The 25,702-nt window shown below is 38.9% G+C and overlaps 1 protein-coding gene across 3 annotated transcripts in view; it reads left to right on the top strand.

Annotated features, from left to right (window-relative positions):
• The first annotated feature begins 11,940 nt into the window (after window positions 1-11,940).
• Window positions 11,941-25,702, top strand: part of zbtb46 (zinc finger and BTB domain containing 46) — an 89,798-nt gene continuing 76,036 nt past the window's right edge. Inside the window, exon 1 of one of the 3 annotated variants that reach the window (XM_051879762.1) lies at window positions 11,941-12,380. The gene's annotated coding sequence lies outside the window, so the exon portion shown is untranslated. The remainder of the gene's footprint in view (window positions 12,381-25,702) is intronic. The other 2 variants (XM_051879761.1, XM_051879763.1) reach the window with 2 other exon arrangements.

Here is a 25,702-nt window from a genome sequence, read left to right as displayed (position 1 = left end):
ACGGAATCTATAGACAAAATGAGTCAGAGAAGAGATCTTCGTGAAAGAAGGCGGAGCTTCAGCTGTGTTTTGCAGGCGGAGCGAACTTTTCCTGAGAGTTCGCTTTGGCAAACTGTGGCTGTGTTCCAGTCCACTTTTAGACACGCACTCACAAACTTCCCTAAGCACTTCCCCTCAGGGGAATCCCTGCCGCCATTTTGAAGTGCGTTCCACTTCGTGAAGTGGGCGAGGACCCTCGCTCCCCCGAATTGCTCCCTCGATTTTGACCAACCCAAACACACCTATATATACATATAGAATGCTGCATTAAATAATTTTGTAAGGGAAAAAATTAAATGACAAATCAACTCCATAGCGGTTTCCAAGTGATCAAGTGCTTAGGATGTTCCAGTTCAGCCCATTGCAAAGGTTCCACCAGAATTGGGCACTCATGCAACGTAAGCAATAACGTACATCCAAGCCAATGAGACTGAGGGAAGTTCGAGAGGGAAGGGCATAAAAAAACGAACTGAAACAAACCAAAACGAACTTTGTTTTGTCCTGATTTTGTTCAAAATGATGTCACATCAGTTCGTTCTTTGATTTCGTTTGAAGTACAGTATATCAGGGCCTTAATTCTCAAGCTCCTTAAAGTCGGGTTGGCTGTCAATGTTTTTTTTATCATTCATCAGCTGGAAGAAATTGTTCTGAAAGCGTTTCCAACAATATTATTCCTCTTTTGTTATTGTTATAGTTGTGGTGTGGATTCCCTATTCTCATAGAATTAGAATGATTATTAAAACTTTATAGATATCATTATAGTTATCCTTGGTGTGAACGACCCTTTAGAGTTTTGTTCAAATCCCTGATCAGCAGCCCTAAGTATGAGCAATAGTATTGGTGATTCTTCAGTTAGCCAACACCACTAATCACGTCTTCAAACTCAGTATGTCAGCAACTCTCACACACATTCATGGTCTAAGAACGGTCACTCCCGGCTCAATGTATCTGCCCTTCTAACACTCATCATCCTCCACCAAGCACATACCCACATACAGCATCTGCACATGCCCCTACCCTTTCAACCCACGCTGTGTGCTCTCTCTTTTTCTCTTTCTTCCTCTCATGTTAGTAAGCTGCTTAAACACCTACCAGCAGTGACATCACGGGCTCTGGTGCCAGCTACTTTCCAATACATATCCCTCAGTGCGGGAGGGAGGAAGAAAAGGACCAAGATACAAAAAAAGCAAGAGTGGTTATCGGTTCTTTTTGCACTTGTGTGTTTTCTTCTTGTCCTTTCTTTCGTGGCAGAGGCTGGGGGCCTGTCCTCTCACATTAACCGCTGCTCAGACACACAGAGGCCTCCACCTCGCTAGTGTGGAAACGGGTCGTCAGCCTCTGAGACGATTATGAGAAGAAAAAAAATGTAAAAAACAATTCTCCCCAATAGATGAACAGCTTGAGAAGAGGAGGAGTAGGCTGTGAGGGAGTGAAAGTGGAGGAAGAAAAGGGGTGAAGGTGGGAGGGAAGAAAATTCATATTTCATCATCAAATATAAGGAAATATGACTACATTTTAGAAAATTAATCTTATTTTTATAAAGACCATTCTTTATTTTCATAACCCACCCTCCACCCCTTCTCATTACTGTAATACAAAAAAAAAAATTGTAATTTGACTTGTAAAGTAATTTTACATTATTGTAATATTGTATTACAATAAAAACTATATTGCCATAATAATATTGAGAAGCATTGTATGAGTTGTATTGCATGAGTAAACACTGAAACACTGTAAGCATCCAGACAAATTCTGGGGTAAAACATGATCTAGACTAGAGTCACCCATATTGGAAAATGAAGTATAAAATGAGAGCAAAAAGATGGTCACAAGCAGGGTGGCAGTGACTTTTGACATTTGTATGGCGGAAGCTCTTAACAGCTCCATCATGTCACAAGGGTGTTTCCCTGTAAATGACATGTTCTTGTGGGCAAAAGCACAAAGTCTGAAATTTTTTCTGGACTTTTACTGACATCAGTTCCTCTTGTGTTTTACCCCTAAATGTTTTTCTACATGAAACCACGCTGTAAAATCTTAAAAAAACTCCTGGAAAATATTTTGTGCAGAAATCGCCCTGGGCCAAAAAGGAAAAAGTACATGAAACTATGCTGTGCTGATCCTGGAATGCATTTGTATTGTCTAATGAAAGAATACACAATGCATTGTTTTCCTGAGTAGCACACACATACATTCGTGTATAATGCGTTGTAGTTCCCATGCAGCCCTGATGACCTGAGCACCCTCATGGCTGAGCGCTGCCCCTTCCCTGGGAGGTCAGGGGTAATTTGTTTTGGTGTGGGAGTGTGTCACGGCCCCTAAAGGTCAGGTAAGGTCAAATGAAATGGCTTGCTGCTCCGTTAAAGCAGGAGGCAACGCTGAGGATTAACCCTTTCCTCCCCCTCATTCAACACACGCAGCTTTCGCTAGACCTTCAAACCACTTGTGAGGGTGGAAAGATTACTGTAAAGAGCAACATGGAGCTCAGCAACGGGTATATGTTTTAGATGTTTCTCTTTGTATTTTTTTTTTTTATATAGTTTATAAAGGTTTTTCAATTAGTATTTTATATATTTATATTATATATTTTATGTTTTCATTCAGTAATTTGATCTGTTAAAGGGTTAGTTCACCCAAAAATAAAAAATCTGTCATCAATCACTCACCCTCATGTCGTTTCAACCCTGTAAGATTTTAGTTCATCTTTGGAACACAAATTAAGATATTTTTAATGAAATCTGAGAGATTTCTGTCCCTTCATTGACAGCTACGCAACTACCACTTTGACACTTCAAAAAGTTCATAAAGAGACTGTAAAATAAATCCATATGAATCAAGCTGTTTAGTCCATATTTTCTGAAGAGACCCAATTGCTTTATATGATGAACAGATTGAATTTAGTCTTTCATTCACACATAAACATTCACCAACGCACACATCAGATATGGTAAACGAAAGCTCAAGCATGTTCACTTGACGTGCAAGAACCATTAAGGTTCATTCTCGTGTTACGCAGCACATTTGAGCTTCTGCAAGAACCAATGAAGTTCATTCTTCTGTGTTACGCAGCACGTTTGATCTTCAGCAAGAACCAATGAGGTTCATTCTCTTGTGTTATGCAGCACATTTAAGCTTCAGCAAGAACCAATGAGGTTCATTCTCGTGTGTTATGCAGCACATTTGAGCTTCAGCAAGAACCAATGAGGTTCATTCTCGTGTGTTACACAGCACTTATGAGCTTCAGCAAGAACCAATGAGGTTCATTCTCATGTGTTATGCAGCACGTTTGAGCTTCAGCAAGAACGAATGATGTTCATTCTTGTTTTATGCAGCACGTTTGAACTTCAGCAAGAACCAATGAGGTTCATTCTCGTGTGTTACACAGCATGTGTTACGCAGCACGTTTGAGTTTCCGCAAGAGCCAATGAGGTTCATTCTTGTGTGTTACGCAGCATGTTTGAGCTTCAGCAAGAACCAATGAGGTTCATTCTCGTGTGTTATGCAGCACATTTAAGCTTCTGCAAGAGCCAATGAAGTACATTCTTGTGTGTTACGCAGCATGTTTGAGCCTCAGCAAGAACCAGTGAGGTTCATTCTCGTGTATAAGGTTTGTTCCAATAAGGTTTGTTCTCGCATGTCAAGTAGGTACAGTTGAGCTTCTGTTTATGTTCACTGATTAATGTTTATACGTGAATAAAAGCCTAAATTCAATCTGTTGAATCTATTGAGGGATCCAGTCTCTTCAGAAAATTTGGACTAAATCGCTCGATACATATGGATTAGATTTAGTATCTCTGTGAACTTTTTGAACCATCAAAGTGCGTAGACTGTCAATGAAGGGACAGAAATTGCTCAGATTTCATTAAAAATATATTCATTTGTGTTTTGAAGATGAACGAAAGTCTTACGGATTTGGAACGACATGAGTGTGAGTAAATGATGACAATTTTAATTTTTTTCTTTTCAACTAACCCTTTAAACATAAAATATGTATGTGTGTGTCTGTGTGTATCATATATGATTTATTATAATAAAGACACAGACACATATAATGATTTCCCAGATTTAAGAAATTGGCAAAGGATTGAAGGAAGGGTTTTAGTATTTCAAAAGAAAAGAAAAAAAAAAAAAAAAAAAAGGGAAAGTGATGTCCTGGAAGCATTGTGTGTTCTCTGACATCATTAAAACAAGCAGTATAGTGTTTCAACCTGGCGAGCTGTATCAGTAGAGTGACCTGCTATAAGATGGTTTTGCTTCGGGGGTAGAGAAGGTCGTTTTGTGCAAGAACGGAACGAGTAAATGAGATATAAGGCAGGAAGAGAGACAGCTACAAGAGTCAAGGAATAGCGGTCTGGTTAGCAAAAACATTGACACTGAATGAGAGAAAAGGAAAGAAAAGATAGGAGCTTGTTAAGGCTAAACAGGAGACGAGCCTTCAGTCTATGTGCTTGTAAGCTGGGGAAGGTCACCTCTGGCTGCATAGAGCCAAGCAGAAATGAAGTAAGGGAGCAGGAGAGAAAGAGAGAGAGAGGGCCTTGAGTGATTTCTGAGGCGGGCAGGGGCAGAGGCGGTGGGCAGCAAGGGGGGTGGTTAGTGATGGTCAGCCAAGGCCATTCGGTGCTACAAAAGAAATGAGAGAAGAAGAGGAAATGGAGTGGGTGGAGTGGGAAGAGAGAGGAGAGAAGCCCGAGTTCAGCCCAGCTCACAGCACAGTCCGTCTCTAACATAAAGGGCTCTAACTGCAGTAAAAACCTTGTTTTAACTCTGTGAGTCTAGGCCAGTTAGCACACTTGGTTTGATTGTCTTGTCTGAACAGTTCGGTTCCACCCCACTCCCCCTAAAGGGCTTTTTTTAAATGTTAGTATTTACTAACCATGCTACCTTTTTGCATCAACATGAGTTCCTCTGTCAGTATTAGCGGCTGCTGTTTACTAAAGTAACTGGGTAATGATTCAAGACAAGAAGATGCCTCCATCTTGTTTTACAATCTAACATGCATAGATTGAGACATGCGGATTGACTGAATGCAAAGAGTTGCTTGCTAAAGGCAATTTCTTTGGAGTTGTGTCCAAAATGACATACTAATACTATGCACTATGTACTCATCCATCTAGTGTATGAAGTTTCTAAGGTTATTTTGTCGTCCAGTATCAGAGTCTGGTTGCCCCTCCCCTACGTAAGGAAAGCTGCGACAGTTGAGTGCATAGTGTCCAACATGCCACCATTTTTTTTTTTTTTTTTTTTGGCATCCGGGTATTTGAAGTGCACTTTTCTTTTGAAATTTTCAGTGTGAACACACTACTTGCATTATTTATACTACAAAATGTCATAGGGGATGCACCTATACTCTGTGACAGAAAGCAGACATACAGTATACTTGGTGCTGATCAGTTTTTGATGATTATTGTGCATTTTGTATTACTGATGCGGTAACAAACCTCAGTACTCAATGGGGGCAATAGAGTTACCTTCAAATGTATACACATGTGCCATTAAACAGTATCTGTTGTTATTCAGCGTGCTAGCTAGCTATGTATAAACATGTTGACAGATTAGTTAATTTGCGCAGCAAATTATTTTCAAATGGTCATGATAGTTGTTGCTTGGTAAAGAAAACTGACTGTCTGCTATAACACCCCTTGCCATTAAATTGGATGTTGTTATTTAGCTAATAAATATCTAGCTGTAGTATAGACATATCAACAGTTAAGCTAACTTGCTTAGCAAGATTGTCCTCTAGTCATTGGTGCTTTCGAAACACAGCTTTGTGAAGCTTCAAAATCTTTGCAAATCATTTTGTTTTGAACCAGTGGTTTGGAGCATGATTAAAACTGTCACATGAGTTCAGTAAATGAGGCTTCTTTACATCATAATATCTGTTTTGAAGCGTTTCGAAATTTCAATGGTTCTGAATAACCAGGCCATGAAACACACAAAACAATCCCTACAAATTAATAAAAGAACACATTTTGGCCATTTGGCCATTTCTAATTATTGGGTGGGGGACTTGTTGGCTTAAAGTGCTATAGTGCCCCTTTGTGGCCAACACTTCAGTGGCCAAGAGAGCACAACGCGCTGCAACTGAAGAAAACACATGCAAATAGAAACAACACCAGCAAATTAAGAAAACTTCATCAGTTTGACAACACGTGCTGCAAATACTCACAACAAGTGATGAACCTGGCTGGGACATGCTTATTGTTCAATGTCTACTCATCAGTGGTGTTGTCGATGACCTGAAAGGTGACTTTTTTTGTTTATTTTAACAACCTGATCATATGTGCGTTGTGAGTATTTGCAGGGAGTTTCTGTATGGTTGTGTTGTGAGTATTTGTAGCGCGTTTTTGTGTTTGGTTGCATTGTGAGTATTTGCAGCACGTTTCTGTATTTGGTTGTGTTGTGAGTATTTGCAGCACGTTTCTGTATTTAGTTGTGTTGTGAGTATTTCCAGCTCGTTTCTGTATTTGGTTGTGTTGTGAGTATTTGAAGCGCATTTCTGTATTTAGTTGCGTTGTGAGTATTTGCAGCTTGTTTCTGTATTTGGTTGAGTTGTGAGTATTTACAGTGCATTTCTGTATTTGGTTGCGTTGTGAGTATTTACAGTGCATTTCTGTATTTAGTTGCATTGTGAGTATTTGCAGCTTGTTTCTGTATTTGGTTGAGTTGTGAGTATTTACAGTGCATTTCTATATTTGGTTGCGTTGTGAGTATTTACAGTGCATTTCTGTATTTGGTTGCGTTGTGAGTATTTGCAGCTTGTTTCTGTATTTGGTTGAGTTGAGAGTATTTGCAACTCGTTTCTGTATTTGGTTGCGTTGTGAGTATTTGCAGCGTGTTTCTGTATTTGGTTGCATTGTGAGTATTTGCAGCACATGTCTTGTCAAATTGATGAAGGTGTTTTCTTAATTTGCTGGGTTTTTGCATGTTTTCTTCAGTTGCAGCACGTTGAGCTCTCTCGGCCACTGTACAACAGTACAACTACTTGTATTTTGTACTTCGTGGTTTTCAGGTATTTCGTAGCACTAAGACACTTTGAGCTTGTGTAGCTAGCTTGTGTGTGTGGTTATGTATTTGAGTAGAGGATATTTCAGGCCTAACAATCTAATAGGTAACCAATAGCAGTTCACTTGTGCAAATTAGACAGGATTGTATTCATACCAAATGCAAGTCCAAATGAATCGTACACCAGTTCAACATTTCAAAATAGACTCAGGTGTGGTTTGCTGGTTCTCACACAAGTAAGAAAATGCTTTTACAACAACCAAACGAACCAAACCCTGACGTCAAGTGGACCTGAGTCCACAACAAAAGCTCTGGTGTGAAAGTGCCCTGTATTGAACACTGCTTCATGTTGACAAGATTAGACTTGACCAGACTAGACGATGATGGACACGCAGACACCTAAGAGCTGTTATGTTGTTTGATAGTCTGTCACGTATCTAGTCTACAGTACAACACATCTCACTTTCACTTCCCTTTCCTCAGTTTATCCACTCTCTTTTCCATTCACCCATTAATGCCTGTGAAGGTGTCATTGTTTTGCTGTCATTCCGTGGTGTTTTTTTGTTGTTGTTGTTTGTTTTGAGGGTTTTTTTTTTTTTTTTTTTTTTGAGAGCGGATGCTAGTGTAGAAGTCGGTTTTGGTTTTTGTCAGCTGCCATTATCGTCACATTGCACCTTTAGATGGACACCTCGTCCCCGCGCTCCCCATAGAAAACAGCACCGTCGCTGAATAGAACAGACACACACCTGGTCTCCCTTCGCATCCACTGACAGACTGGCAGAAACAGAGCACTATTCAGCTCGCTGGCAAATTGATAGTGAAAGGTGGGGGGACGGTGCTTTGAAATCCATCCGTGCTATTTTTATGACAGTGTGTGTTTATATATATTTTGCACCCGCTTGTTTGACGTGAGTGATTATTGCGCTTCACGGTAGGGGGGGCCTGAGTAAAAGACGCAATTAATTTCAGACTTCAGAAAGTTTTTAAGGATGCTATTTATGTTTCTCCTCCTGTTGTCACGGTTCAAACACATGTCAGCACTTGGACTCCGTTCTCGTTTCCTGTGCTGACGTTTACGGGAGTGTTTTCTTTTAATTAAGCATCTACAATCTGTGCGTACTTGTGTTTGAGTGTATTGATGAGTTAAAATGTGTTTGTAGTGGCCTAAATAACAGAGTTTTAAGGCAGCAACAAGATGCTTACACTTGTGAAAAATAAGTGTGCTTAACTGTAATGAACATGCACTTGTAGTGTACTTCAGATCTTATAAGTATATTTAAAAACTGTACTTGCAAATAATGTGATATTAATTAAATAAATGGCCAGCTACTTAAAGAGAGGGGCACTATAATGACTGTTTATTAACAATTAAATACACTTTTAAAAAGTGCACTAATGTCAAATTAAAATTTTTACTTTAACATTTTAAATCATTGTTTTAATAAACTTTTGTTGTGCTTTAAAGAAGTACACTTATTTTCATGTGTTGACTAACATACTAAAGTACTTGATTATAATTTTAACTGTTATTCAATATTACATTTAAAGTGAATAAATTTTAAATGTACTAAACAAGTTTCAATAGAAATGAAATTCAAGTATTGTAGCTTACTTTAAACTTTAACTATATTTCAAAGACAATATAGAAATAATTATGAAATTACATATAAAGATATACTTAAGTCCTGCTTAAGTGGTTCAAAAAAAGCACTTTTAAGTTCAACTGCATTTAATATAAATTTAAACTATAATACATTTTCATTTATTTGCAATTAAAGGGGTCATGAACTGCGTTATTTTATTGTTATATAATGTTTCCTGGGGCGCACTTATGTTAATGTTAGTATTCTTTTTACATCAATAATTGTCATACTTTAGAAATAAAAGGCATTTTTCCTACCTTGATTTTAGCCCTCTGATTTGAACGCTCTGTTTTAAGGGGCGTGTCTGCTGTGAGACTTCAATGTAAACACCCACTGCTGTGATTGGCTAACATCTTTGCATATGAAATAGCTAAGTATTATCAAAGTCCCTTTCAAGGAAAATCTGTTCACTCGGCGGCCATATTTGCAACGCCTCCGCGCAGCTATTTTGGGCATCCAAGACCAAGTCCTATCTATTTGATATTTGGGAGAATCCTGACATCTCAAAAACTGCTGGGCGAACTCACAATTAAATAACATATTTCAAATCAGCAAAAAAACATGAACTGTCCCATAAATGTTGTTTTATTATGGTCAAATGGCATTAAAAAAAGCTTATTTTTCAGGCTTGATGAGCCAATGCGCATGTGCAGTCCTAAGCGTGAGATTCAGGTTTCTATAGGAACCGGAGCTTCTTAGAAGGCGGGACATATTCCGCCATATTGCTCGTTGCAGTTTCTCCCATTCATAACTAATAGGAGTGAATCGTCTTTGGTATTACTCTCTCAAAAACTTTTAGCACGTTTTTACTATTACAGCTCTCAAGATTAACTAATTGTGAAAAGTGTTGATTATAGCATTACATTTAAATCTATGGCATTATATTTAGATCGTGGCATGAAAGGTTGCAGTGATGAACATTGTAGCCGATCACAGGCATGTTGTTGAGCGCATGAAAGCAGTGATCTCGTCATTGCAACTCAATTTCTGCACACTAACAAATGCTTTCATCATAACTACCAGTGCAAACGCGATGTAACTAAGAGATTCGTTGAATAAAACGGGAGTTTTGGCGCGAGTCCAGAACTCAGTCACTAATAAACTCTAACTGTTTGATTGACAGCTCCAGTGATTGTAAAGGGAGTGTTCTTTGACGCGTTCTATATATAATTTAATCACCATTTAAATAACAGATTATTTTCATCCTACTAAGAGAAACAACGTGAAGTTGACCGTTTGTTCACTAGTTTGATTTACTGACACAAAGAACAGCTGACTGTACATGAATCATTAATATCAGATCAGGCATCAGAACACAGTTACTTACATGTTGTTGCATTACTGTCGAGTCCATATTGTAAAAGTCTGTTTGCAAAGCCTGCACCGAAATGCAATCGATTTACCAGAGAATCCACCGTGAAATGTACCAAATACAATAAAAAATGCTTAACTGAGACATTCACATTGTTGATCTATAGATAGGCACATTCCGGGGCGAGTCGTTCACTGGCTCTGGTGTTAATAAAATTGGACTAACAAGGAAGTTTTCAGTTCTGAAACTTACAGGATATTCTTATAGTGCAATGACCTCTTATATATCAAAAGCTCAGGGAAAAGCAATTAAGTGCAATTAAGTGTTCAAAAACATTATGTTCAGTTCATACTTAAGTATGCTCTTTTCAAGTATTTTATTGTTGTAATAAATACTCTTTTTGAAAGTATGCTAAAGTGCACTTCTTTTACACAAGGGTAATTTGTCAAAAAACTTTTTTTTTTTTTTCTTTTTTTTTTTTCTAGCCTAGAGTTTCTAGCACTAGCAGGACTGCCTGTGCACCTGTTGAGAGGTTTTGAAAATAATATGATTGCTGTGTTGTCTGGTCACTTCCCAATGCTTATGTGTATGCAAGGCCTTCCTTGGCCCTTGTCCCTCTGGCCCGGCTTTGATGAGTGCTCATGATATGAATGAATAAATACATAAGAGGGCTAATGAAGTTTAAGCCCCTTGCTGGATGGAGGGGGGTGGTGTTTAAGAGGTGGCAGGATAAAAGGGGGGCGTAATCAGGCAGACTATGTTGTGTCAGGCAGCTTGGCAGACCGCCGTTGGCGTACATGGACAGGCAGACGGATAGAGCAAGGGAGAAAAGCAGCTTGATTTTGACACGGATTGCGGATGCAGAGAGTGGCTAAAGAACATCAGCATTACACGCGTACACAGGAGCCTAAGACAGGAGTCCTGCCACAGGTCAATGGGTTTAATCCACACAATCCACACACACACAAACACCCTGCCCGACACACGTTCCAATCCGGCCAAAGCTCTCAAATACGCACACGTGCAATACAAAATGGCCTGACTGTTGTGTCTCAGATTAAGGGGTGAGAGACAGCACTCAAATAACAAAAACTGAACTGCTGTAAAGCCATTGTATCTCTTAGAATATGCTCAATGATCAAACGTAACCACGCCTCCTGTGAATTATATTTGCGGCAGGTGATTGGGAATATTGAGAGCGTGATGACATGCCCGCGTTGGCGAATTCGAAGCGCCGTTCTCACCACTAGAGGGCGTGTATCTCTCTCCACGCACTCGAGAACGCGCACAGTGGACAAAAGCGTGTAGCAGCCGCTCACTCACGCCTACACGCACCTATACGCACAGACGCTCCCTCATGCAAATTCAGCAGGAAAAACCATCACATGCCCTATGAACTGGGCACTCGCAGCTCTAACAGATGATTTTTTAAAATGATCAATTCATGTTTTGGGAGAAAAATAAATTAATCAATGGGAGAAATTTATATATATATATATATATATATATATATAAACAGTATTTTGCTAATTCTTGTGTATTATTATTATACATGCAGACTTTTAAAGCGAATTAGTGAGGACAAAAGTTGATTCAAAATAATGAAAAAATTATGAAAAATTAGTTTTATATTTAAACGTCATGCATATACATCAAATTGACCCGGATTCTTCGGATTATAACATTTTTATTATTATTATTTTTTTTTAATCAAATTATTTTTGCTTTTATTTATTGGTTTTGAGGTTGCAAAATTAAATTCCAATTCAGCATCCGTATTCCACCTGTCATATTAGTATGATCTTTATTATAATCTTTATGATAATAAAGTGGGCATGTTGCCCTCTGGATATTCATAATTGACCTGAAGGCTTCATGGCTGTTCGAGTTCAGCTGGAGCTGTCCAGGGTTTGATGGTGAATGTGAGCGTTTATGTTGCCTCATTTCCTGTATTTGACTCTCGGTCGAGCGAGAGAGAGAGACACACACAGAGGGGGAGGTTGGTTCCTGATACGGAGACACGGAAAAGCAGGGGAGGGAGAATTACAGAAAAAGACGAGCGTGGAGAGAGGGAGACAGCGAGCAGGGGAATTACACTGACCGACACACACGCGTCTCCCAGCTGACTGCTGACATTGTTGACTTGCTCACTCTCTCAAACCTGTCACGAGCAAATACTGGAGCTCCAAAGCATCGACATCGCGCTCCCCCCAGAACTCATGGGTTAACAGGTACGCCTCTCTCACCTTTCCACACTATCTCTAACAGCACTTCCTCCCTTCTGACCACCACACAGGCTTCACTCTCAGTGCTTTTACAATCATACTTGGCTTGTCATCTGGATGTATGGCAGAGATATGAGCTCGCGCCTCAACACAGGTATTCAGGTAAGTTCAAGTTGAGTTTTCGCGAGGTCGGTGCGTTTGTTTTATTTCGCGTCATTAAGTAGAATGCTTGACAGCAACCTGTTTGACGTCTCCAGGTGAGAACATGTTCATGACAGATGAAGCACGCGCTGCGAACTGCTGTCAGATGTGCAGTCATTCATTCAGGATACTTTTATTGGAGTGATGTGAGACTTTCTTTTTGTCTTGTCAACGCGCTGATTACACGGTGCTTCATATTTCACCATTGAGAACTTAATACTATTTATATTACAACATTTGCCCTAAGTTTTAATCCTAAAACCATGTCCTTTGGGGGTCAGTGCGTGTGGTGGTGGTATTTAAATGAAAAGCTCAGCTTTGGCAAGCAAGGGCTTAACCCCACTCTCTCCTCCCCTCATTTAACCTCCAAAAGGGGAATTTCTCCAGCTGGAAATTTCTGCTGCGTCAACACCCTAAACCTACTACCAGAAAAGGGAAGGGGATTTTTTTGGACACACTTTTCTATTATTTTATTTCCCGCATAATTAAATCCAGGGGCTCGGAGCCTAATACTTCCCTCAACTTGAGGAGAGCAGAGTATATTCGAGTCTTCACTGAGGAAAGCGTTTGGTGACATGAGCGCTGCTCTTCGGGTTATTGTCTCTTTTTCCCCCGTCTGCCCCCTTAAAGCTGGTCAGTTCCGTCTTCCTCCATTTTCTCTTCGCTGACGGGTTGGTTTTAAGGGGAGCGACCCCACTTGTTTGACTCGCCGACGGCGGAACATCAGCGATTTTACAGATATACGTCAACAATGAATTCGAACGCGCGTCTAGGAATTGATACATTTGAATCAAGCGTTACGCGCAACAATGTATCGTTCAGCGCGTCTGTCAAAAGAATGTACCACTCCGTATTGATTATTATGACGCTTGTTCGCGCCGTGTCGGCTCTTCTTTGCTACAGGTGCACCCGATTCTGATTGGTTTGTTGGGAATATTTTATAACTGTAGTCGAAATTGTCAAATTCAAACCGTTAAAAACAAGAAATGTTACTTATGAAAGCATTTACGTGCGAAATTTACCGAATTTAACTACATGTAAGAACGTAAATAATTGTAAACATCACGCTTTTTAAAGTTACATTCATATATTTATGGCATTGTGACTGTCTGCAGTGCAAAATGAGTCAGTTGAGCAGAAGAACTGGTTATGTAAGGAACTGTCCTCATGCCCATCTACACAGAATGAAGCCAACACGACAACTTCCTTTGCAAATCACTTTTATAGGTCTTTTCCACCTCTCTGACACCAATGACCTGCATTTTGATTAAACAATGAGTTAATTAACATGACAATGGCATTATTTATCCTTAACTTCAATTGTAGATTTAAAGATTGTAATATATGTTGATGTTAGTGGTGTGTGTGTCTGATGGTGCTGTCAGGTACAGCCTGTCCAGTCACCTCTCTCCTGGGATGGAAAACAGTCATTCTAAGGTAGCCTAGAATCATTTAATGACACCATGTGCTGGACTGACCTATCCAGGGCAAGAGATCCTCATACAGTCTTTATATCTGTTATAGTTCCAAACTGTTATTAAGCACTAAAATGTGGTGCTTTCCTAGTTTTTCCTTTGCCTTCTTCCTTTACCTAAGTATAAAGTGTGTAGACAGTCCACAGAATTATAATGAAAAGCACTATCTAACTCTTATTCTTGCGGATAAAAGTACAGTGATTGTGTTCCTGTAGTTTGACTGGTGGAGTGCGGTGCTAACAGTGCCAGGGGGTTGATTCCCATTGAGTGCACATACTGATAAAGCATACGTATTAAGGTATATATATATTTAAGTCACTTTAGATAAAAGCGTCTGCCAAATGTGTAAATGATTGTTCTTCGATAAATGCACAGTCTGCACAAACTGTATTTGTGTATTCTTTAGCAAGAGATCTCATTCTAGAGGGCAGTGTTGGTGTTGCCTGTCAGGGTCATGTCCAGGTGTTTTTGTTTAATGGAGAATCCGTATGTGTGTGTGTTTGTGTATAAGTGGGAGAACATTTTAGGCAGGAGGGGGGCTTTGGTCCACTATGCATATTGACTTCCTTACAGGTGTGGCTGTATTGTGTCAACAGAAAGCAGGGGAGGGGAACTGGTTCCTACTGCATGGGGTAAGGGGAAGAGAAGGACTGAAATAAGAGTAAAGAGTAGCACCGTGTTCTAGGAACCATTTTAATGAAGCCAAAATATCATACCTGCCCACGTCCAGCACTTAATAAGCTGTTATAAGAAATAAGCTGTTATAAAAAAAATATTAAATACAAGTTAAACTCTATTGATGGTTTGCTGTTGAATACCACAGAGGATCATTCAACATGGGCTCATTGGAAAAACGTGCCTCTACCTACATTTTGGCAAAAGTAACCCACTGCATTTTTCAGCTAAAATGAATACTAGAGGCAGTAGAATACCAACAACTTTTATTCCTTTTCACTAGGCTTGCTGCATTAGTCAGTGTTACACAGTGTTTGGCCTTACACAAATTACATTACTTGCCCACCATGACACCGCCCCCATTGTCGTTTTGTATTTAGTTCAGTTGGACTATGGATGCTACAACTATAAACTGAAAGCATCTGCTCTGCTCCATACAGCAAAAGCTGCAGAGTCAGATTTCATATGACAAGAGTAAGGAGAGTTGACTGACAAGACGATGGCAGAGGATTTGGTGTGCAACAGATCCTGAGCGCCATTCACAAAATGTGTGGTCAGTACCACCGCTCCCTATACACAGAATATGCATGATCGCGAATTTGAAAGTCCAAAAACGCAACTATACATACAATTCACTGTATTTTCCAGCTGAAATGAACACTAGAGGCAGTAAAACACCAACAACTTTAATTCCTTTTCACTGCATTAGTTGATGTTACCGGTGTTACACAGTCTTTGGCCGTACACCAATTACATTACTTGCCCACCACAGCACAGCCCCCACTGTTGTTTTGCTTTTTCTTTTTTAAAGAAATAAAAAACGTTTGGCTTCTGCTCTGCTCCATACAACATGAGCTGCAGAGTCAGATTTCATGTGACGAGAGTAAGGTGAGATGACTGACAAGACAATGGCAGAGGATTTGGTGTGCAACAGATCTTGAGAAAACGTGCGGTCAGTACCACCGCTCCCTATCATGAATTAGAAAGTGAAAAGTGAATGCGCATTTAAAGGCGATTTCAATACCCCGCATATAGAATGCAGCTCCCTGATGTCCGCAAATTATAGGCCTTTACACAGAATACGCGTGATTGTGAATTCCGGGTGTTATCGGTAATACCGGTGTTGTGCCGAATTCTGTGACCCACTGAATTATGTGACATTTTGACATTTTCATCACATAACTGTATATGTGTTTTCTGACATAGTATAATTGCTCTGTAGCTCATCTGGTACAGCATTGTACATTGAATCCCATGAAAGACAAGTCCCGATAAAAAAGACTTGTAGAAGCAGCTAAAATGGTTTTGGCAAAATGGCATGGTTGCTTCAGCAAATGTGTTTCTATCTCGCGTTTGCTTTTGTCAACACCATCGGTTAGGTTTAATGTAGGTGGTACATTTTTTTTTCAAACATGATAGAGCCTTAACCTTGTAGTGCCACTCATTTTCGAACTGCTGCGATATGTACAAGAACCGATGTAATAAAATGTTGCCAGATTAACATTCATTAGTTTCAGATACAACTGAATACACTTTTTTGTGTCTCTCGATGGACATTTCACTTTGAAAGTCACGAAACGTGCAAGAATAGACGTAAAATCATTTTGAAGAAATATCACCACAGGCACATTTTTCCAGAGAGCCTGGTTTGGACTAATTATGACTCAGTCCATAAAAACAAACAAAACAGTAAATGAATGCCCCATAGACTTCCACTGTAAGTGCACTCTGTCAACACAGTTTCGTTTGACTCTACAAACTGAAGTTGACTTTGTCTATGGAAATCGATAGCATAGATGCTTCCAAAAGAGCAGAACTTGTATATAACCCTTAATATATTATTTTTATGTTGAATTATGCATGGCAGTGCCTACATCTCAAAGCTCAAGCTGCGTTCATTTAGTTAAATTCAGTATACTTTGTATGCTTCATCTTATATGAGGGAATCCACAACATTGGAGATTGTTTTAAATGTTTGACTGTTATAATGTTTAAGCATACATGTTTAACATGTGTGTGGATGTGCAAGTGTATCTTGAGGGAGGTTCAGGCAGTTAGTTGAACAAGTAAGTGCAGTGCTGTGTTTATTCAGGGTGGTTGCGGTTGTTAATCTGAACATTTGCACAGAAAGGCAAGATATGGGGGAGGAGGTGGCTGATGGTGCAGAGGGATAGAGAAACAGATAAAGAGGGGGTAGTCAACTGGCCGTGTGTGTGTGTATGTGTGTGTGTGTGTGTGTGTGTGTGTGTGTGTGAACGATGGAGAATGGGTGCTGATGTGGGGGGGCAGGGTATGGGGGTGCAAGCTGACACGACACACAGCTGAGTGTGTATGTGTGTGTGTGGGTGGAGTGTGTGGAAGATGGCTGCTCTCCCCGGGCTGTGGGCTGTGTTGTGTGGGTAACAGGTTAGAAATCATGAACCTGCTCCAACACTGGGGACCGGCTTCTCCCCCTCACTTTAAGACCACACAAAGCCCGATATTATATTTATCAGCTTAGAAACACACTCATGAATACTGTACATTAAACATCTGTACGGTACGTGTCTTGTATGATGCCTCCCTTTTGATTCACATTAATATTTAAAGCTAAACACAAACATGACTGTTAAGCACACAATTGTTGCATTTAAATTTTTTATTTCAGTTTTACACCCTCACACCATATGTGGTATCAATAGCGATGTGTTCCACAATTAATTGAATTAGCGTTTAAACTGGAATTTTGCAACCGACTAGACAACTATTAACAAAGCCCCAGAAGAAAATGTTAAAAAATGACATTCTCTATAAGCGATCCATTTGAAATAGTCTACTTAATCTATGAATCAAACATTCAAATCCTATACTGAGACAATATTATTAAAATCAATGAATCAATAGGCAGTGTGCAAACTCAATAGTCAATGTCAATTATACAATTCCTCAAAAAAAAAAAAAGTTAGATTGCGCAGTTGGATTTGCACGCGCTTCTTGTGTACGAAAAGTACTTGTACATATGACAGGCGGCAAAATCGCAAGAAAACCTTGACGTGTACTGGCAGCTATACTTTCATGGGTATTCTGTTTGTTAGTAGTTGTCAATTAAGTTTAATTTAAAATGTTTCCCTTTTAAACCAGTATAAAATTTCATGCAGGTATTTTCCCTCATAACCAGCAGTATAACAAGTCTAAAAGCAAGCTTAGAGGTATAGTTCACCCAAAAATTTTGTCATCATTTACTCACCCTCATGCTGCTCTAAACCTGTATGATTTTCTTTCTTCTGTTGAACACAAAAGGAGATATTTTAAAGAATATGGGTAACCAAACAGTTGATGGTTCCACTGACTTCCATAGTATTTTTTTCATACTATGGAAGTCGTTGTAATCCATCAACTGTCTGCTTACCAACATTCTTCAAAAAAATCTTCTTTTATGTTTAACAGAAGAAAGAAACAACTTGAGGGTGAGTAAATTATTTTTGGGTGAACATTAATTGTTATATGATAGTTTGACACTACATTGCCCACACAAAACATTTCTGTTTTCTTATAAGTAAAAATACTCATTTTGCTTATCTTCCGAGTGGACATTTCTCTGAAAGTGACATTGTTAAAATTAACACATGCAAGGTCTGAGTTAAAATAAAATTATTTTCCCTCCAAATATACACTATTCAAAATAATGTTTCATTTTTAAAATGTAACATTAACATGACATTAATTTGAACATAGCCTTTGTAAAATAAATGAATAAAATAAAGCAAAACATAAATGTGCAAAAAAAAAAATGAATGTAAATGACTAGTTTTTTCAGTGTCAGCTAGCAGCAGCAGTATTGTTTAGTCGACTTGTCTCACACATCCCTAGTAATCAAACCAAAAAACTAGATTGTGGAAGTTCTTTTGTGTGATTGGGGACGCATACAGGTGCGCTTTGCTCCCTAGAGCTGTTTGGGGGCCTGTGTGTGTGTGTGTGTATGTGTGTGTATGGAGTGACAGCTGTGCTCATCAGCCACTTAGATGTGTTCATCCCCCTAGATTAGGCACTCGTTGTGTGGGTTAAACCGGAGCCGACCTCCCTGGAACCGCCCCACAAAGACCTGTGTCCTCAGGTGCCTTGTGAATATTTCAGAGGGGGCTCTCAGGCTGTGTGGAAAGCCCTGGGGGAGAAACCGAGTGAAAAAAAAGCCCCTGGAAATGAGATCGCATACCCTGGGCAAGCGCTTAGCAGTGGGCTTTACACTCCCAGGCTGAAAAAGAGGATGTGGTCATGAGGTTTTTGTTTCTGTTTTTTTCTCTTCTATTTCTCCTTATGCTTGTCCACCTTACGCTGTTTGATAATATCTTTGGTAATTCTCTCTCTTCTCTCTTTCACTGGGGTGAGATTTGGTCCATCTTAGTGGGTCTTAAATCGTGGCATACTCTAGAGCTGCTTTTGGGTTTGAAAAGTAAACACACAAACAAACACACACACACAAACTCGTTGACAACACCCCCGCCCATGTCGCGCTCAGTCGTTTCTGGCTTACTTTCTGACCACACGTGGTCTTAAATACAGGATGTTTACACACAGGGAGGTATGCTAACCCTCACCAGTTAAAACCATACTTGTCTTCATCCTCTTCAGTCCCTTTAACGTGGTGATTAGGGATTTAGAGTAAGTAGACTTTATCTAATGTACATCCTTACTGAGCTTCATATGCGAGTATTGAATGAAGTTTCACATATGGTAAATATTAAAACCTACTGTCATGTATTTGTGACACCTTCCCCAACAGCAATGTCACACATTTGAGTTTTGAGGACAGTCTGACGCAGGGTTGCCAGGTTTTCACAACAAAACCCGCCCAATTGCTACTCAAAACAAGCCCAAAACTAGCCCAGCTGCATCTCAGGGGGGTCCCCCGGTAAAAATCGTGTCCTGGGGGGTAAAATACACATTTTTGGTGGGGTTCCCCTGGTAAAATTCGCATTCCAGGGGCTAAATATAATGTTATTTGGGGTTGCTTCAACCCGCAGACATGAAAAACAACCCACGGCAACAGTGTTAAAGTAGCCCACAGACTTGGCAACACTGGCGTGACGTCACATTCAAACTGACAGAGTCAAATTGGCTTTTGCGCCGACCCAGAGAGACCCACTCATGCATATTCACACAAACTTCTATTTAAACTGTCTTTTCAAGCACATGGCATTTTTATAGGCAATCAAATAACAAAGTACTATGATAAGGGTTGCCAGATCTACATTGACCAATCAAAACTAACCCAAGACCAGCCCAATGACCAATTAATCTAGCTCGTATAGCAGAACTAAAAATATGGGTAACGCTTTATTTTACAGTTCCCTTGTTACAAATGTTCTTACTGCAGTGATAACAGTAAATTATGCATAATTACATGCAACTAACCCTAAACAAAACCCTAATTCTAATGTAGTAAGTACATGTTGTATATCCTTTGGATGAGACGTTAAAACGAGGTCCTGACTCTCTATGGTCATTAAACATCACAGGATGTCCTTCGAAAAAGAGTAGGGGTTTAACCCTGGCATCCTGGCCAAATTTGCCCAGTGGCCTCTGTCCATCATTATGGCCTTCTAATCTTCCTCATATATACTGATTGGCTTCATCACTCTGTCTCCTCCCATCAATAAGCTAGTGTGTGGTGGGAGTTCTGGCTCAATATGGCTGCCGTCGCATCATCCAGGTGGATGCTCCTCATTGGTGGTGGTTGAGGAGATCCCCCCCTTCCATGTAAAGCACTTTGAGTGCAAATTATTATTATTATTATTATTAATTAATATTACTCAGTGCTTAAATGTATAATTACACTGTAACAAATAATGTGTGTCCAAAATATGCCATTCCCATACCTAAAATACTAATATTTTAGTCACTGTCATGTTTTATAAATTAGCAATGTTAGCTTCAACACTTATGATTATTGTATTAATCATAAACATAGTTTGTTTTAATAAATAAAATCTTCATCATGGGGGACCGCAGAACTGTTTGTTTCATGTGGAAAAAAACAACCCCCAAATAAAAATACTATTATTTGTACTTGAGAACATATATTATTAACGCATGTACTGTCTCTATTCCAGAATATTCACCAAAAGACGACAACTTTGGGGCACTATTCATTTTGTACATACAATATTCTAAGATTGGAGTAAATTTTGTTATCTACGCAATGTGTAGAATATCGGATATTAATAAAACAGGACATTGATTCTTTTTGAAAGGATTATTGTTTCCATAGACATCAGTGTATATTTTACAAACTATATTTTTTTGTTGTTGTTAGTACTTATCTGTATTTAAATGTCAGAAACATAAAATAAACATCATATGGTTGAAAACACTGAACAGTTGTGATATATGATGAGTGCCGTCCGTCTCTGGCTCAGCGCCAGCCAACACGCGATCGCATATTTGAATTTAGCAATTGATCATGTGACGCACTGAACATTCTAATCACACCGATGTGATCATACTCTTCAAAGGGTCAATCATCAAACATAAAATTATTATTTTTTTGTCTTTTGGAAGCTGCATTCAAACCCATTTTGCTCAGAAATCTGATGGGGCACGTGCCCCCTTGGTTTAAATGGGCATGAAACCTCTGGTCGCAAGTTCCATTGAATTGTGTTGGTAATGACGGAACTTGTGACCATAGTTGGCTTTGGGAAACACCCCTGGTCAGTATCCTCAAACAAACAGAGCAATGTTTTGGAAGCACCAGAGAGACACAGTGTTATACTTTACAGGGAAATCAACCCCAAATGGCATACTTACAGCTGTCTCTGTGTATTAAGGAAGTATTTTAACAAAAATGTAAAAAATTTCCATGTGCTCTTCAATGAAAACCATTTCTGTCTAGAACTAGCAATTGAGATATGACAAAAACAGTGGAGCAAAATAAAAGCAAAGAAAACGGCTTAATGTTAGCGTTCAGTTATGTGAGCATTGAGTCTTTTTTCAGTTGGACAGGAAGGCTATTACCATTTCAAACATTCTCAGGTGAATCGGTGGACAGTTGGTTGTCCACTTTCCATAGCGCTTTTGTCTGTCTCTTAAAAGCTCTGTTTATTTTTCAGAAGATGGTTTAGTCTGTCTCTATACTTTTCATCCCATCTTGTCTGCCAAGAGCTAACCATTAAGGGAGGGTGGAGACACTCCTAGCGCTAACACATTTACTCCACAATACCACAGAACACTTTTCCTTCTCGCTGTGAATTTTAGAAAGCCATTGCAATCATTGTTAGGGTGAAGATTTCCTTTCTTCAGAACCATCTAGATCTGTGTCTAAATGCTAGCTTAGAAAATTCCCAAACCAAAAGTCAAAGTTGGTATAAGTTCGTCTTGTACATGGCTCAAGTTCCCAAATCCCCAACTGGATTTAATTCAGTTTGCAATGTCACAGTCTATCAGATCTACACCGCCTCATTGCTTTGGAGGCAGTAGATATGTCATGGCCATTGGAAGGCCTCTGTTTTTTCCAAATGTATTGTATGATGTGCCGATCTGCATTAGTCCATTATCAAGGGTCGGTGTAATCCTGAGAGGAGTTCATCGCCAAGTGCTAAAGTGCTGTTAACAGGGCCTGTTTAACATTCAGCACTTCCCCCTCAACATACAATTATTCTGCTGCTCCTGCTATTAGCATGTAGCGTTTGCCTGCGTGCTTTTAATTGAACTGATTTAACGTATGCCAGATCAACTAGTTTTCGTTAATTAGTTCTGTCTTAAAAGTGCCATCAGAGCATGAAATATTCATCACGGTGAAGAGGTACATTTGCGGCAGACGGATAAGTGTCTCGTATGGGAAACTCTCAAACCATGATTGCGCGGGCAGAAACCTGCCTTCATGCTCTGGCGTGTCGCGGGACTGACGCTTTCGCTTGTCAGTTGTCAAAGAGCTTCAGTAACAACTTGGATCTGCACACTGACAATACGCAAAATTACAGTTGGTGGAACATCTGAATAATATACAGCAAAACTTGTGTTGTCACTATGATGGAAGATGTCAGTCAGTTATATACTGTGTCCTTCATTCTTGACTCCTTGATCACCAGATCTGGCTTTCCAGCTCAACCCAATCCAGTGTGTACTTGATTGTTAGTCCAAGAAAAGGGGTGTTGAAAATAGTACAGGTGTGCCCTCCATGGCCCCATTTTTCTTTTCTACCTAGATTAAATAAGGGCCCTGATCTTGCTCTGGTTCCAGCTTCCACGCCCTGTTTTCCGAGCTAGACACCCCCACTGCCAGGTGAGCGTGCAGCCATGCCAAGCTGCATGGAAACTTTGTGCAGCCATTGTTGGCTCCGAACATTGTGACACACTTTGTGGTTTAGTGGTTGTTTTATTTTTTTTATTATTTTTTTTATTTTATTTTATTTTGCTCTCAACTTTTCAAAACTACTAACACCCTCTGGCAGCCACCACTGACTTTGCAGCAATTGTGTTGTTTAGGAATTGTTTAGATGTGAACACCTTATTATTTTATTTTATTTTATTTTATTTTATTTTATTGCTTTATTTATTTTTATTTTTTATTTTATTGCTTTACTTTATTTTTTGTTTTATTTTATTTTTTATTTTTATAATATTTTTTATAATATTATAATATATTTATAATATTTTTATCTGAACTTTTCAAACCTCCTAACACCCTCTGGCAGCCCCCACTGACTTTGCAGCAATTGTGTCTAAGTTTTAGGGAGGAATTGTTTAGATGTGAACACTTTATTATTTTATTTTATTTTATTTTATTTTATTTTATTTTATTTTATTTTATTTTATTATTTTATTTTATTTTATTTTATTTTATTTTATTTTATTTTATTATTTTGTTTTATTTTATTTTTGGGTTTATTTTATTTTATTATTTTTTTGTTTTGTTTTGTTTTATTTTATTTTTTATTATTTTATTTTATTTTTATAATATTATAATATATTTATAATATTTTTATCTGAACTTTTCAAACCTCCTAACACCCTCTGGCAGCCCCCACTGACTTTGCAGCAATTGTGTCTGAGTTTTAGGGAGGAATTGTTTAGATGTGAACACTTTTTTTATTTTATTGTATTTTATTTTATTATTTATTTATTTATTTATTTATTTTTATAATATTTATTTTTATCTGAACTTTTCAAACCTCCTAACACCCTCTGGCAGCCCCCACAGACGTTGCAGCAATTGTGTCTGAGTGTTATGGAGGAATGGGTTAGATATGAACACTATTTTTAGATATGAATTTTATTTTATTTTATTTTATTTTATTTTATTTTATTTTATTAACTTTTCAGACCCCATAGCACCTCAACTGACATGATGATTTTGACAAAAATAGGCTTTGAGGTTAAAAATGAAGTTTTAGATTTAGTCATCACAGTATTTTGGGCCTTTTTACTTTTGTAAAATGACATGAGAGAGGAAGGGAAAGAAATGAAGGTCCTCTCGAACCCTCCCCACCCACCCAAGGGGTTGATCAGAGAAAGTGTTGGTTGGACACTCGATACCGCCACCTCACAACGTGGGAATGTGTGACTTTCTTTAAAATTAGGTTTGTGAGGTGGGCGGTGTCGCAGAATGATCGTGATCACCAGAGCAACATGCTAGCCCTGTTATTCCTACATGCAGCATGCTGCATGATATATATCGCTCGGATGTTTCGTCCGTTGTTAATCGAGCAATGTTAGCGTCTACAGTTCAGCAGGTGACACCTGAACCATTCTGTCAAGGCGTCGTATGGCGAAATATACAAAAGAAGGAAAAACAGACAGTATGGGACAGGAGCGAAGCGTGTGGTGACAGGGTTGACTCTTGGCCACACTCATGGTTACCATGGAAACACAAGCCTGGGTAAAACACTGGCTATTGTTAAGCTATACTTGATTATCAAATATGAAACAAAAGAAGCTCTTAGAGATAATGAATTATTTAGTAGGGTCATATCAGCCTTGAGGAAGTTGATACATGATGTTTTATGGGTTAATATAAAGTGCATTAAAATCTGTTATAAGACTTGTAAGACCCATACGATCACTAATCACCTCTTATTCTTTCTCTTTTTCCTTTCACTCATTTCTCGCTCACTTTCTTTTTTTTTCAAACTGTCAAACCGAATAAGTATAGCCACAGTTGTGTTTTTCTTCATGTTTTCCCCTTTAGTCCTCAGCAGAGAGAAGACAAGGTGTGAAAATGCCCCTGTATGACAGAAACACTGATCATATTAATATAGGACTAGTTATTATAGGACTCGACGATAAAGATGGCATGGCTACAGAGTGTGAGAGTTAAGGGTACTGCCACTTGCACTGTGTAATCAATTTTTTTTTTTTAAATCTTTTTTCAGTGTAAATATCTGAACATACCTGAAACAAGACCAGTTTATGTAAGATTGAATTAACGTAAACGTAACGTAAATTAACATACATCTAATAACATTTTGTGAACTTAATTCTTAAAAGAAAAAAATATATATTTGCCATTGGCACTAGAAAAAAAAAAAAAAAAAAATTGAATAAAGCCCAAAGTATACTTCACTTTTTGCACATACGTGAGGGTCAACATACAGTGTGCGTGATGTGAATTTCGTCATCAGAAGAGTACGCGCACCACCGAGTTTTTGTAACCACGCATACTTGTACGCGCAGGTCGCACATGTGCAATTTAATTTTTTTGCAGTAATTAGTTTATCCACAAGGTGGCAACCGTGCCCCGGGGGCGTCGATTCACAAGGTAGTCAAAGAAAAACTGCATAAACAGAACAGACTGGAAGGTGTGCAAGCTACAGCGACAAAGGAGACCTACACAGACGACAGATTGTGCGAAGAGGTTAGAAAGTACCCTCATTTGTACAACTCTAGCATGAAAGAATACAAAGATGTTTACATGGGTTGTAACTCGTGGAGAGAGTTTGCTCAAAACTGCGCATGCGTCAAACGCCTGTGTATGCGTACAAGTCAATGAAGTATACTTTTCAAGGCTGTGCGTTCGACTGTGCGCGTACACTACCGTACGTGTAAAAAAACTAAGTATACCCAGGGCTTAAGAATATACTGAGCCCTGCACATGACATGCAAGAAAAAAAAATTAAATCTTGCGCACAATTTACTATTTCGTTCCCTCAATTTACTAAAT

The sequence above is a fragment of the Ctenopharyngodon idella genome, chromosome 22, assembly GCF_019924925.1.
Source record: "Ctenopharyngodon idella isolate HZGC_01 chromosome 22, HZGC01, whole genome shotgun sequence".
Taxonomy (NCBI): domain Eukaryota; kingdom Metazoa; phylum Chordata; class Actinopteri; order Cypriniformes; family Xenocyprididae; genus Ctenopharyngodon; species Ctenopharyngodon idella.
The sequence above is the reverse complement of the archived record's forward strand: the minus strand, read 5'-3'. Positions and strand labels throughout refer to the sequence as shown.